Genomic DNA, 13,245 nt, shown 5'->3' with positions numbered 1-13,245 from the left:
TTGGTCCTCTACGTAGACAATTCCTCAGTAGTGTCTGTGACTCGGGAAACTTAATTTAGTGGTGTTAATTCAATAATCAAGTTTGATGAACTGTTAATTAATTATTCGACTTGTCGCTGTTAGGTATCAGTTTACTCGGAATTTTATATAGAGTTCGAATAGTGATTAGAATTAAAGGAATAATTTTATTTCTCTCTATTCCTTTGCGGTGAGGACTGGTTTGGACAGATGCTGTGGCCTTGTCAAGTACTTGCCACAGTCACTGCGTTACAAACTCAGCGCCCAAATCATTAGTCACCCAAGTGCACGCGCACAGACGAATCGTTAAGCCTTTATACAATGAAGAACCAAAGAAACTGTACACCTGCTTAACATCGTGTAGGGCATCCGCGAACGCGCAGAAGTGCCGCAACTCGACGTGGCATGGACTCCACTAAAGTTGTTGGACGGTATTGACACCATGAATCCTACAGAACTCTCCATAAATCCGTAAGAGTACGAGGGAGTGGAGATCTCTTCTGAAGAGCACATTGCAAGGCATCCCAGATATGCTAAATAATGTTCATGCCAAGAGAGTTTCGTGGGGAGCGGAAGTGTTTAAACTCAAAAGAGTGTTCCTAGAGCCACTCTGCTGCAATACTGGACGTGTGGGGTGTCGCATGGTTCTGCTGGTATTGCCCAAGTCCGTCGGAATGCATAATGAACACGAATGGATGCATGTGGTCAGACAGGAAGCTTATGTGCGTGTCACCTGTCGGAGTCGTATCTAGACATATCATGTGTCCCCCCATACATGCTGCACATGCCCCACACCATTACAGAGCCTGCACCAGCTTGAACAGTTCCATGCTGATTTGCAGGGTCCCTGCATTCACAAGATTGTCTCCATACCCGTACACGTCCATCCGCTTCATACAATTTGAAACGAGACTCGTCCGACCGGCCAACATGTCTTCAGTCATCAACAGTCCAATGTCTGTGTTGACGGGCCCAGGCGAGGCGTAAAGCTTTGTGTCGTGCAGTCATCAAGGGTACACGAGTGGGCCTTCGGCTCCGGAAGCCCATATCGATGATGTTTCGTCGAATGGTTGGCACACTGTCACTTGTTGATGGCCCAGCACTGAAATCTGAAGCAATCTGCGGAAGGTTTGCTCTGCTGTCACGCTGAACGATTCTCATCACTCGTCGTTGGTCCCGTTCTTGCAGGATCTTTTTCCGGCTGCATCTATGTCGGAGATTTGATGTTTTGCCGGAATCCTGACATTCACGGTACACTCGTTAAATCGTCCTACGCGAAAATTCACACTTCATCGCTACCTCGAAGATGCTGCATCCCTTCGCTCGTGGGCCGCCTATGACACCACGTTCAAACTCACTTAATTGACAACCTGCCATTGTAGCAGCAGTAATCGATCTAACAACTGGGACACTTGTTGTCTAACATAGGCATTGCCGACAGTGGCGCCGTATTCTCCCTGTTTACTTTACGTATGCACATGACTTTACCAGTTTCTTTGGCGCTTCAGTGTATGCAGCGCAGAAATCGAGACGCGTGCTTACAGCTGCCTCTACGTGAGCAATACTAAGTAGAGATCAGTGAGACATTTATGTTTCAAGCGGACATTATACGTGAACATGGGTAAATGTAAGGTCCCGACAGAGTGGCAAAAAGGGGCAATCCTGTTTGGCCGTCCCCATAGCCATACGGTGCTTGAAACTGCTGGATTTGTTAGTATTTCGCATGCGTAATGCTCAACTAGTCTACAATCAGTGGTGTAACACATGTAACCACAAAACACGACGTCAGAATTGTGGCCGTAAAAATATCCTGACTCAGAGGGACAGGAGACGAGTTTCATGGCTTGTGAATCAAAATCGCTTCCAAACATAATAGTAATTGCTGCAGGCAGTGAATGAAGGTCCATCCCGACTTGTTATGGAGCGAATATTCCAACGGCAACTGTGTGCAATGAACAGCTGGCGTTTGTCGTATCGCAGGAGGCCACTCTTCACACAGGAATATACAGCTGCGCGCCTTCAATACGCTAGAAATCGTCGATCATGGACACAGTAGCTGACTGGCGTCTAACGAATTACGTTTTTGCCTTTATTCAAATGAGCACGTCGTCGTGTGCACCGTAGACCACATCAAACAGTTAATCCTGAATGACTGTAAGGTCAGGTTCAAGCCAGAGATGGATCTGCGATGATTTCTGGGTGTTTTACTCATCATGAACTTGGCCTGCTCACACAGATGACCACTAACATGAACTAGCATGTTTATTTAAATTTCTGAATGGTCAGATGTTACCTTTCTGTCAACGTTCGCATCATGAATATTTTATTGATTGCAGCATCTCTATGAAGATAATCAATGAATCTCGTTACCTTTAATTTTGTATATCAGGGAACGAAATCAAGCGTTGGCATCCGCAGAAATTTATCCAGGAGGAGGAAAGTTTCTAAAACTGTCATTTTTACTGTATAACTGATTCGGTGAGTTTGAAAATAGCAGTGGCGAACATGACAACCGAAAAAATCCAAGTTATACATAATGATTGCTGAAGTTACAGTATTTACCGTCGCGCTGGGAAGTTTTAATCTGCAGTTTTTCAGATTCGCAGACACTCATTGCTAGAAACTCGTGAGAACTGTGTAACGAATGTAGACTCTCTACTTGGTGCCCCCTCTTGCTCCTCCTTGCGGACGCCTACTAAATCAAGTAATAACAGAAAAGAACGCATTGTAAATATATTTGTGGTGTCACCGCCAGACACCACACTTGCTAGGTGGTAGCTTTAAATCGGCCGCGGTCCATTAGTACATGTCGGACCCGCGTGTCGCCACTGTCAGTGATCGCAGACCGAGCGCCACCACACGGCAGGTCTAGAGAGACTTACTAGCACTCGCCCCAGTTGTACGGACGACGTAGCTAGCGATGCACACTGACGAAGCCTCGCTCATTTTGCAGAGCAGATAGTTAGAATAGCCTTCAGCTAAGTCAATGGCTACGACCTAGCAAGGCGCCATTAGTAACATTGCATGTATCTACAGAGTCTCACTTGTATCGTCAAGAGCGATGTAACACAAGGATGGATTAAAGTTAAGTATTCCAGGAGCTACGTACCTTTCTTTATAGCATTCATTACGTATCCTGTTTCAGACCTCACGCCAATCTGCGTGAGCGTAACGCGTGCCTTTCGGCTACTTCCGAGTGGCGTGGCTGTCTTGCTACGCCACAACAATATTACATAAGTATTACAAATAAAATAAAAAATAGCATTACAGTAGCCTGCCTAGCGTTTGCGGATGATTTCGCATTCCTAGATGAGAACAAAGAAGATGCAAAACTGGCACTGTAAAACCTTGGCTGTAGTTTCAGCAAAATCCGGCTTCAAAATAGCGAACAATAATACCAAGATCACGAATACAAAGACCACCTAGAAGGTTGACAAGTGGTGGAGAAAGTGAACAGCTTCCGGTACCTGGAGAAACATAACAGGTAAGTTACAACCAGCAGACAGATACCAAATGCTGCAGAAACTACGATACGTTGCAAAGACAACTTCTGGAAAGAAAAGTCTACCCAAGAAAGCCAGACTCAGGCACTGTACGTGAACAATCAGAAATACCGCCTTGTGCGCAATGGAGAGGACTACATTAGCCAAGAGATTTCGACTGAAGGAGGAGGAACGAAAGATCTTGAGATGAGAGAGACATCGGGTACCAAAAAACAAGATGAAATATGGATACACAAGTCAATCCAAGAGCTGCATGAGTGTGTAGAACCAATTTCAAGCACGATACGGAGTAGAAGGTGAAGTTTTGACGGAGACTTCATGAGGATGGAGAACATTACTTAGATCAAGAAGATACGGAACGCGACGTGCTTAACAGGGAACAACTGTATGAGAGAAGTCAGGAGGGTCTGGAATAAGCGAACAAAATGCATGCGCAGTCTTGCAGGATATGGTTCAGCTATAGGAATACAGTAGGTCATAGGACTGATGCATGAATGGGAAGCAAAGGAAAACAGGAAGGGGGAGAGAACGATAAGATATTGGAGGGTAGGAGACGTAGTGGAAAAGGTATGATGATCCTAAAGGGTCTAAAGAAAATAAATAAATAAGTTTTACGAAACTACGATGTCCATAGTCATTCAGACAGGTGAAGTTTCAATGCGTCTAAGATTATAATGAACTGAAAGCCCTCCAGCAAAGTAAGCAATATGAACAGATACTAAAGAGAGCCGCAGGACAAGAAAGTATTATTTTAGACGTAGGAACATTAATTTACAGCTGCTCTCTTGTAAACGCGTCCAAGATACTCATTAACGGACACAAGTTTCAGGGGTTCATCGCTCGAGTCGTTGGTCCCACTTCTGCTGCGCACTTTGCGCCTGTTGCGAAGCGCACTTCATTGCTTTCCACTTCCGGCCGACCTACTTTCTGGTTTTGTGTCAACACACTGCGCAAACATCTTTTATTGCGTCAGCTAATCACCGATTCTTTTCTTGATATTTTTATTTGTCTTCAATACATATTGCGTAACATGTGATGTAAAAGGATGAACACGAGGAGAAGTATATTACTGTCGTCCGCTGGATTAATATTTCCTCTTTCTATAAATTTTAGTAGTACACATTCTTTTGTTTTAGTAAATTTTAGGAATTTTCGTCCCTCTTAGCCCATTAATCATTAATCACTGTGTAAACTGTGTCTTGTATCTCCAAGAATAGGTCTTGTATCCCTCTGGATCGTTATCACAAGGGAACAGTTACGTTAGAAACAGTACAAAGGAAAAGTTTCAAAACCTTGCAATTCTGCTTCTCAAGTTTTTTCAAACCTACTGCAGCCCCTGGCGACAATATATTCGTTTCCCATGGTTTCAAAGCCTTATTCCAACATTCGGCTGTTAGTGCGGAAGTAACATCTCGAAATTTAATTAAAAATGAGTTCTGCGTGTAATATCAAAAGATTACGACCAGGTGCGGTATAACGCAGATGTAATATGGGCAGTGGAACAGCGGGTTCAATTCTAACTTTCGAAAGTAATATAATTTAACATCTGTTCCCCGAATTTAAATAATTCGGCAATTTAAAAATGTCAGCTCTTTTTTTTCTCTATTTGCTACCCACAATGTTCTTTCATTCTCCTGGGGTAGTTTTTTGAGCAGCATTTTGCAACGCTAGAAATCTCGTTTCAGGTGAGAGGAAAGCTACTTTTAACACAGAATCAAAGGAAAAAAAATGTCATTAGACAGTGCAGTAAAATCAGATATTATTATATTCACGTGTGCGTATATGGGAAGGGACCACTTGGCGGCCATTAGTTTCGGAGTTAACCTTGTAAAAATGAACTTCGCATGCTCTTTTACTCTAAAATACAGTACGGAATGACTCCCGTGATCAAACATTCATTTCGAATCAAATCACCGCAATTTTGTGGTGCCTGTTAAATGTCGCATCAGGCATCTGGTATTCACATGTGTGATGAAAAATAGTTTTGTGGGTGTTGGAGAAAACAGTTCCTTTATTCCCACATATATTTAGCAATAAGTTAACACTACACACATGAATGAATTGTGTAGACATGAACAGTACGGAATAACTAACAAAAGCTAAGTCAAAGAATAACTATATCACTGCACGTAAATTAACACTTCACGGAATGTTTATGAAGCACCGTACACTTGTAGGAATCGATTGTCAGAAATAGGTCACTACAGTTTCAAAAGTCATACTGAATGTGTCTCTGCTCGTTTGCGGAATATAGTACAGTGGATAGCCATTGGATCGTGGATGAACTGTTTTGTGGCGGCGTTCGTAGCGACAAACAATTCGCTGTAGAAACGGCTTGCGAAGTCACCGCCACACTTTTAATAGCGGGCCGACCGGTCCGCTGGAACAGTGAACAGAAAGATGAAAACCCAAACACTCTGATTAAATAAAAGTCGGTACTTATCTTTATTAACGAAGATACAGAAACACAGTAGTGAACTCCGTGTCTATAGAAATCTGTCTAGTTCGAGTCGGAGCGGCTAGGTCAGCGTCGGCTGACGACAAACAACAACTCTGCTGCGATGAACACACAACTGACTAGCAAGTACACAATTCGGTGGCGAGTATACAACTGAGCGGCGAATACAGAACTGTCCTAGTGCTCGCGACTCCAGCGCTTAAGAAGCCAGAAGCCAGCGGTGGCGCGCGCAGACTTGCGGCGATTTCCTGTCTCGCTGGCGCTGCTTATGCGGACGGCGTCCGGACTTTGATGCTGCCAACCTTTTCGCAGCGGGCTCGGGTGGCATTACTGGCTAGGATATAACAAACTGTAATTCACATGCTGTCCCTCCATCTACCTGGCATCGCAACACTGCTGGTACTGGATTGACATACTAGCGATTATGGAGAGAAAACATCATGAAAAGAGCGGAAACCATAAAAACTATCAAACATTCTACAGTGACGGTACCAACAAAATGGTATGTCGTTGGGAGAAAACATTTGTCGCCACGATGACTATCTTGAGAAATAAATATGTAAATATGAAGAATAAAGATGAAGATCGTTGATAAGGTTTATTTCATTGAAACAGATTTAAGAGTTTAAACACAAAAATTTTAAGAGTTTACATATAAAAAATCATGTAGATAGGTTGCCTATGCAAAGGGCCCTCCTTCGCATTCAGAGGAGACAGTGGATAGAGACCGGCAATCCTTCCACAGTAGCCCCACGAAGTCAGTTCGGAAGCGAGGCGTCAAGTTAGCATTACCCCGGTGTGCAGTCAGGGATGGTTTACGTAAGACTTTGACATTCAGTGCTTTCAAACTGCAACTTGAGCAGGCACTTTCTGAAGATGACAAAAAACTTCTACTGTCTTCAGTGTAGTGTAAAGGGACATCCTTCTCTAGAATTACTTTTCATCAACAGAACTAGTCGATATCAGAAATGTTTTTCGAGTTTTGGACGGTTAGTATTATCTCAGTCGCTTTTCTGAAAAGTTGCATATAATTTTATACACAATATGTTGTATTTAAAGCCAAAATTTATGAAAAGGAATTACTTTGTTTTCGTTGTTACAATCGATATGTACTTGCTCTGAATGTACATATAGTTTTTTTTAGAAATATTCTTACTTACGCAATCTAGTACTGTTTGTTATGTTTATTTCTGGATTCACTTATAAAATAATAATATAAACGGCGAATACAATTTCGTTTGTCAAGAAAAACTGTAAACCCTTTGGAATACTGTTATTACCGCAGAGTGAAGGAGTAGTAAGCATGTCTCTGATGTGATCGGACGTATTTTTTGTAGTTTAGACGAACAATGTAATTTCAGCTTTGGTAATGTGAAAAATTCAAAAGACAGTGTGATATAGTAAAATGTGAAGCAATAAATCATCGAAAAAATAAAAATTCTGAACAGGCATTCTTCAAATTTATTTAGATCAGTTGTACGGCAGTACGGTAGACAAAAACATTGATATATTGTTCTACTCTTCGTATATAAAGATTCTACACTGAAGAGGCAAAGAAACTAGTAGATCTGTCTAATATTGTGTACGGCCCCCGCGAGTTCGCAGAAATACCGCATCGGGACGTAGCATGGACTCGACTAATGTCTAAAGTAGTGCTAGAGGGAATTGACACCATGAATCCGCAGCGCTGTAAATAAATCTGTTAAGAGTACGAGGTGGCGGTGATCTCTTCTGAACAGCGCCTTTCAAGGCATCCCAAATATGCTCAATTATGTTCATGTCTGAGCGGTTTGGTGGCCAGTGAAATTATTTAACTATGTAGCAATTCTGGACGTATGGGGTGCCGCATTGTCCTGCTGGAATTTCCCACGTCCGTCGGAATGCTCAATCAACATGAATGGATGCACGTGACCAGTCAGGATGCTTACCTACGTGTCACCTGTCAGAGTCGTATCTAGATGTTTCAGGGGTCCCATATCACGCCAACTGCACATGTCCCAAACATTACAGAGCCTCCACCAGCTTGAACAGTCCCTTGCAGTCATGCAGGGTCCATGGATTCACAAGGTTGTTTCCATGGCCATACACGCTCAATACTGTTTGAAACGAGACACGTTCGACCACGTAACATGTTTCCAGTCATCAACAGTCCAATTTCGGTGCTGACGGACCTAGTGAGGCGTAAAGCTTTGTGTCGTGTAGTCATCAAGGGTACACGAATGGGCCTTCGGCTCCGAAAGCCCATATCGATGATGTTTCGTTGAAGGGTTCGCACTCTGGCACTTGTTGATGTCCCAGCATTGAAATCGGCAGAAATTTGCGGAAGGGTTGCACTTTGTCACGTTGAACGATTCTCTTCAGTCGTCGTTGGTCCCGTTCTTACCGGATCTTTTTCCGGCCACACCGATGTCGGAGAATTGATGTTTCACTGGACCGTTGATATTCACGGTACACTCGGGAAATGGTCGTGCTGGAAAATCCCCACTTCATCGCTATCTGTGTCCCATCGCTCGTGCGCCGCGTATAACACCACGTTCAAACTCACTTAAATCTTGATAGCCTGCCACTGTAGCAGCAGTAAGCGATCTAACAACTGCCCTGCGCCACACCCTTGTTGTCTTATACAGGGTGTTACAAAAAGGTACGGCCAAATGTCCAGGAAACATTCCTCACACACAAATAAAGAAAAGATGTTATGTGGACATGTGTCCGGAAACTTTCCATGTTAGAGCTCATTTTAGTTTCGTTCACCAACGCTCAATGGAGCACGTTATCATGATTTCATACGGGATGCTCTACCTGTGCTGCTAGAACATGTGCCTTTACAAGTACGACACGACATGTGGTTCATGCACGATGGAGCTCCTGCACATTTCAGTCGAAGTGTTCGTACGCTTCTCAACAACAGATTCGGTGACCGATGGATTGGTAGAGGAGGACCAATTCCATGGCCTCCACGCTCTCCTGACCTCAACCCTCTTGACTTTCATTTATGGGGGTATTTGAAAGCTCTTGTCTACGCATCCCCGGTACCAAATGTAGAGACTCTTCGTGCTCGTATTGTGGACGGCTGTGATACAATACGCCATTCTCCAGGGCTGCATCAGCGCATCAGGGATTCCGTGCGACGGAGGGTGGATGCACGTATCCTCGCAAACGGAGGACATTTTGAACATTTCCTGTAACAAAGTGAAGTCACGCTGGTACGTTCTGTTGCTGTGTGTTTCCATTCCATGATTAATGTGATTTGAAGAGAAGTAATCAAATGAGCTCTAACATGGAAAGTAAGCGTTTGCGGACACATGTCCACATAACATATTTTTTTATTTGTTTGTGAGGAATGTTTCCTGAACGTTTGGCCGTACCTTGTAGTAACACCCTGTATAGACGTTGCCGACCGCAGCGCCGTATTCTGCCTGTTCACATATCTCTGTATTTGAATACGGATGCCTGTACTAGTTTCTTCGGCGCTTCAATGTAGTATCACCGCACGGGAATCGAGAATCTTTTTCTCGAAAGGGTACATTCTTTTTCATAAATCCTGTACCGTTAATCACAAATGTCACCTTGAAATGGGCGTATCGGTGATTTCCTTCCGGAACTAGTTGGCAGCAGGGTGGACTGCGGTTCCCGCAGCCCCTGACGACAAGGCTGCGCCCTCCCTGGTCTACGCCGCTACCCACTGACCGACACCGCCCCCGTAATCCCTACCCTCCTCCAACCCCTAATTTTGCGGACTGTTAACTTCGCGCCACGGCCTCTGAGAAGCGTACCACCCACCGTCGGGCAGGGCATCTCCGCTGCACGAAATGAAATCATCTCCGCGGCAAAAAGCGACAAATTCCGAGTCTGCGCCGAAGTATTTAATATTGCAGCCCAGCCCGCGGACGGGGCAAAAAAAAATACATTAATATTCCACGGGAATTGCGAAGCGAGATTAAAATGCCTGAGGTTGGTGCGGGTGAAGTACGTCCCTTGAAACACCTACTGGCGTGCCCGACACGGATCTATATTCCCTCCCGCCAGAACAAAATATACAGCAACAAAACAAGACAAACTCACTTAAGTGAGAAATTTTCAGGCTAAAGTAAAGAAAAATACTAGCTAAATCGAAACTGACGATTTTATAGCTCGAAACACACACCAGTGACAGAAACTTAGTCATTTATTTCTTCCGGTTTTTATGAATCGTCGAGACCCGCAAGATCACCGATGACAGATAGCGAAATTTACTGATAAAGGATTTGACGTTCACCTCTCTGGAGGAACCGTCCTCGGCGTTCGATGAGTGTTATTACGGGACAACACGAAAACCGTAAATCGCAATCGCTGCACGAATATTTGGTTCCGACGTCTTCCAAATACGATAGTAAATATCTCAGCCTCTGCAACTCCCCCTGAGGTGGCACTCAAGTACCAGATTAGCTTACTTTAGGTTCTTAAAGTGATTCCGAGTACAACGATAAGAAATTATTCTTTCAGTTTCAGATAAACTTTTCGAGCAATTTAACAGATATCGTGGGCTGTAGAACACGAAAGGAAAATGAAACCTCTTGTGTAGCTCAGCTGCTTCAAGAACATTAATTCTTAAGAAAGATATTAATAGTCCGACTGAGAGGTTTATGTTAAAGATGGAAAGTGAAGCTCTGAAACGACTCCCACGTTACTTAGAATGGTGATGGCAAAAACAGAATATAAGCTTGTGTACCACGAAGAAAGTCAACTACGAGGGTCACTCCAAAAGAAATGCACACTATTTTTTTAAATCCATCTTTTATTCGACATGTCTGAACGTTTTACAGTGTGTAGATACATCCTTTAGGAACAATATTTTCATTTCTCCACATATTTCTATCCCTCTCAACTGCCTTACGCCATCTTGGAACCAACGCCTGTACACCCGCACGGTAAAATTCTGGACCAACCTGTTGGAGCCACTGTTTGACAGTGTGCACAAGGGAGTCATCATCTTCAAACTTCGTTCCACGAAGAGAGTCTTTCAGTTTTATAAAGAGATAATAGTCACATGGAGCCAGGTCAGGACTGTAAGGCGGATTTTTAAGTGTTGTCCATTGGAGTTTTGTGATCGCTTCCATGGTTTTTTGGCTGACATGTAGCCATGCATTGTCGTGCAACAGCAAAACATCCTGGTTTTGCCGATGTGGTCGAACACGACAATTCCGCTGCGAGGACAATCCTCAATATTGCCGTGCCCGCTTTCATCACGTTACCTGCTTGCCCACCGACTAACTGTACTGCGATCGACAGCAGCATCTCCATACACCTTCTTCAACCTCTTGTGGATGTTTCCCACTGTCTCGTTTTCACTTGACAGCACGTTGCTTCTGACGAACTTCAAGTTTAGCAGCCATCTTGAAGACCTGCTGTGACGGCGCCATTCACGGTAATAGGTTGAACTACGTTTGAAAAAAAGCGGGATGAATGTATCTACACACTGTACAACTTTCACACATGCAGAATGAAAACTGTATTTTTACAAAAATAGTGTTCATTTATTTTGGAGTGACCCTCGTATTTCTACATCTTATTTGTTCCTACAGTATCTATGAAACGCGTGCAGAATTATCGTTTGAACAACCCTTCATATAGTCTTATTTGTCTAATTTTATAAATCTCAGTCCTACCTAACAATTATATTATGCCAGACGAAAGAGGTCATTCTTTGCCCCCTTGTTCGGATAGTACCCGCAAAAGTTAAAGAGAAGTTGCGCCACTTCATTTGGTTGGCGAACTAATAAATGTGGGTGCGGCAAATAATGTTAGTAAACGCAGGTGCGGAATATGACGTATGCAGCCACAGCAAGATTATAACACCGTTAGTGTCTAAGGCTTCATTTATTTCGAAACACCGCAAGTGAGGCCTAAATTACAAAGCGACAGTTGCCTCCGGTTTTATCATTTCGAAACACCGCAAGTGAGGCCTAAATTACAAAGTGACACTTTCTTTCGGTTTTAACATCATTTCGGAAACTTGAATATTGGCAAATACCGTTTTGACAAGTGTTTCGGTCTTGGTTCGCCAAGAGCATGGCCTTCCAGGTACCCCCTACTAGAACCCATTGGACTTGTTTCTGTGGGGATATTCCATAACTTTGGTTTGATTTGATCCATTAGATATGGTATTTGAAAGCCTGCCACGTTTCTACTCCCAGTCACGATTATCCTTTAATTACATTTTGCACATGGGAAATGGTTCGAATTTTTTAGCGCATTTTCCAGTGTGCTGTGCCATTTATTTGTGGTGTTTCCGAAGTGTGAGACGCTGCATTGTACTGTTCAAACTAAACTCCGTCCGAAGAAGCCTCTGAAGGCCTAGCGGTACCGACCGACCGCAGTGTCATCTTCAGCCGAGAGGTGTCACTGGACACGGATATGGAGGAGCATATGGTCAACACTCCGCTCCCCCGGCCACTGTCAGTTTTCGCGACCGGGCCGATACTTCTCAGTCAAGTAGCTCCTCAAGGGTCGAGCCCACCCCGTTCCCCAACGGTACTCGGCAGACCCGGCCGCAATGTTCTATTATCTTTAAGTATTCTGTGATCCACCGGTGCAGAAGCTCATGTGTATTAAGCATCACCCATAATTTTCTGTGGACAGCACACACTGAAAATGGCAAACATACCTAAACAGTTGCAAAGGTCAGCACAGCTACAGGTTGTCTACGGAGTATCATATACTTTCTCAAAAAAAAAGTGCAAATGTGTGTGAAATCTTATGGGACTTAACTGCTAAGGTCGTCAGTCCCTAAGCTTACACACTACCTAACCCAAATTATCCTAAGGACAAACACACACACCCATGCCCGAGGGAGGACTCGAACCTTCGCCGGGACCAGCCGCACAGTCCATGACTGAAGCGCCCTAGACAGCTCGGCTAATCACACGAGGCGTACTTTCTCACAGACGGCATTAATCTTAATAGGGTGGGTCATTATTTGCTTACATATATTTGTAATTGTACTTATTTCTATGTGTCATTGTTTTTATTCAAGTACATCGTTGAAGCATCTGGACATATGCATTGATTAGCTTTCAAGTTTTTCTTTTAACTTTTTTTTTTAATGTGAATATCTCTCGAGTTATTCTAAAAGATCCATTTTATGATCTTCATTTAGTGCATTATCTAATATGGTGAAAGCTGTATGTCTTAGACTTTTGTTGAAGCTATATAAAGCTTATACATGGACACAAAAATAATAATAATGTAAGTTGGTAATAAGAAAACTGCAAAATCACCATCAATAAG

This window comes from Schistocerca piceifrons, chromosome 7 (assembly GCF_021461385.2).
Source record: "Schistocerca piceifrons isolate TAMUIC-IGC-003096 chromosome 7, iqSchPice1.1, whole genome shotgun sequence".
NCBI classification, from domain to species: domain Eukaryota; kingdom Metazoa; phylum Arthropoda; class Insecta; order Orthoptera; family Acrididae; genus Schistocerca; species Schistocerca piceifrons.
The sequence above is the reverse complement of the archived record's forward strand: the minus strand, read 5'-3'. Positions refer to the sequence as shown.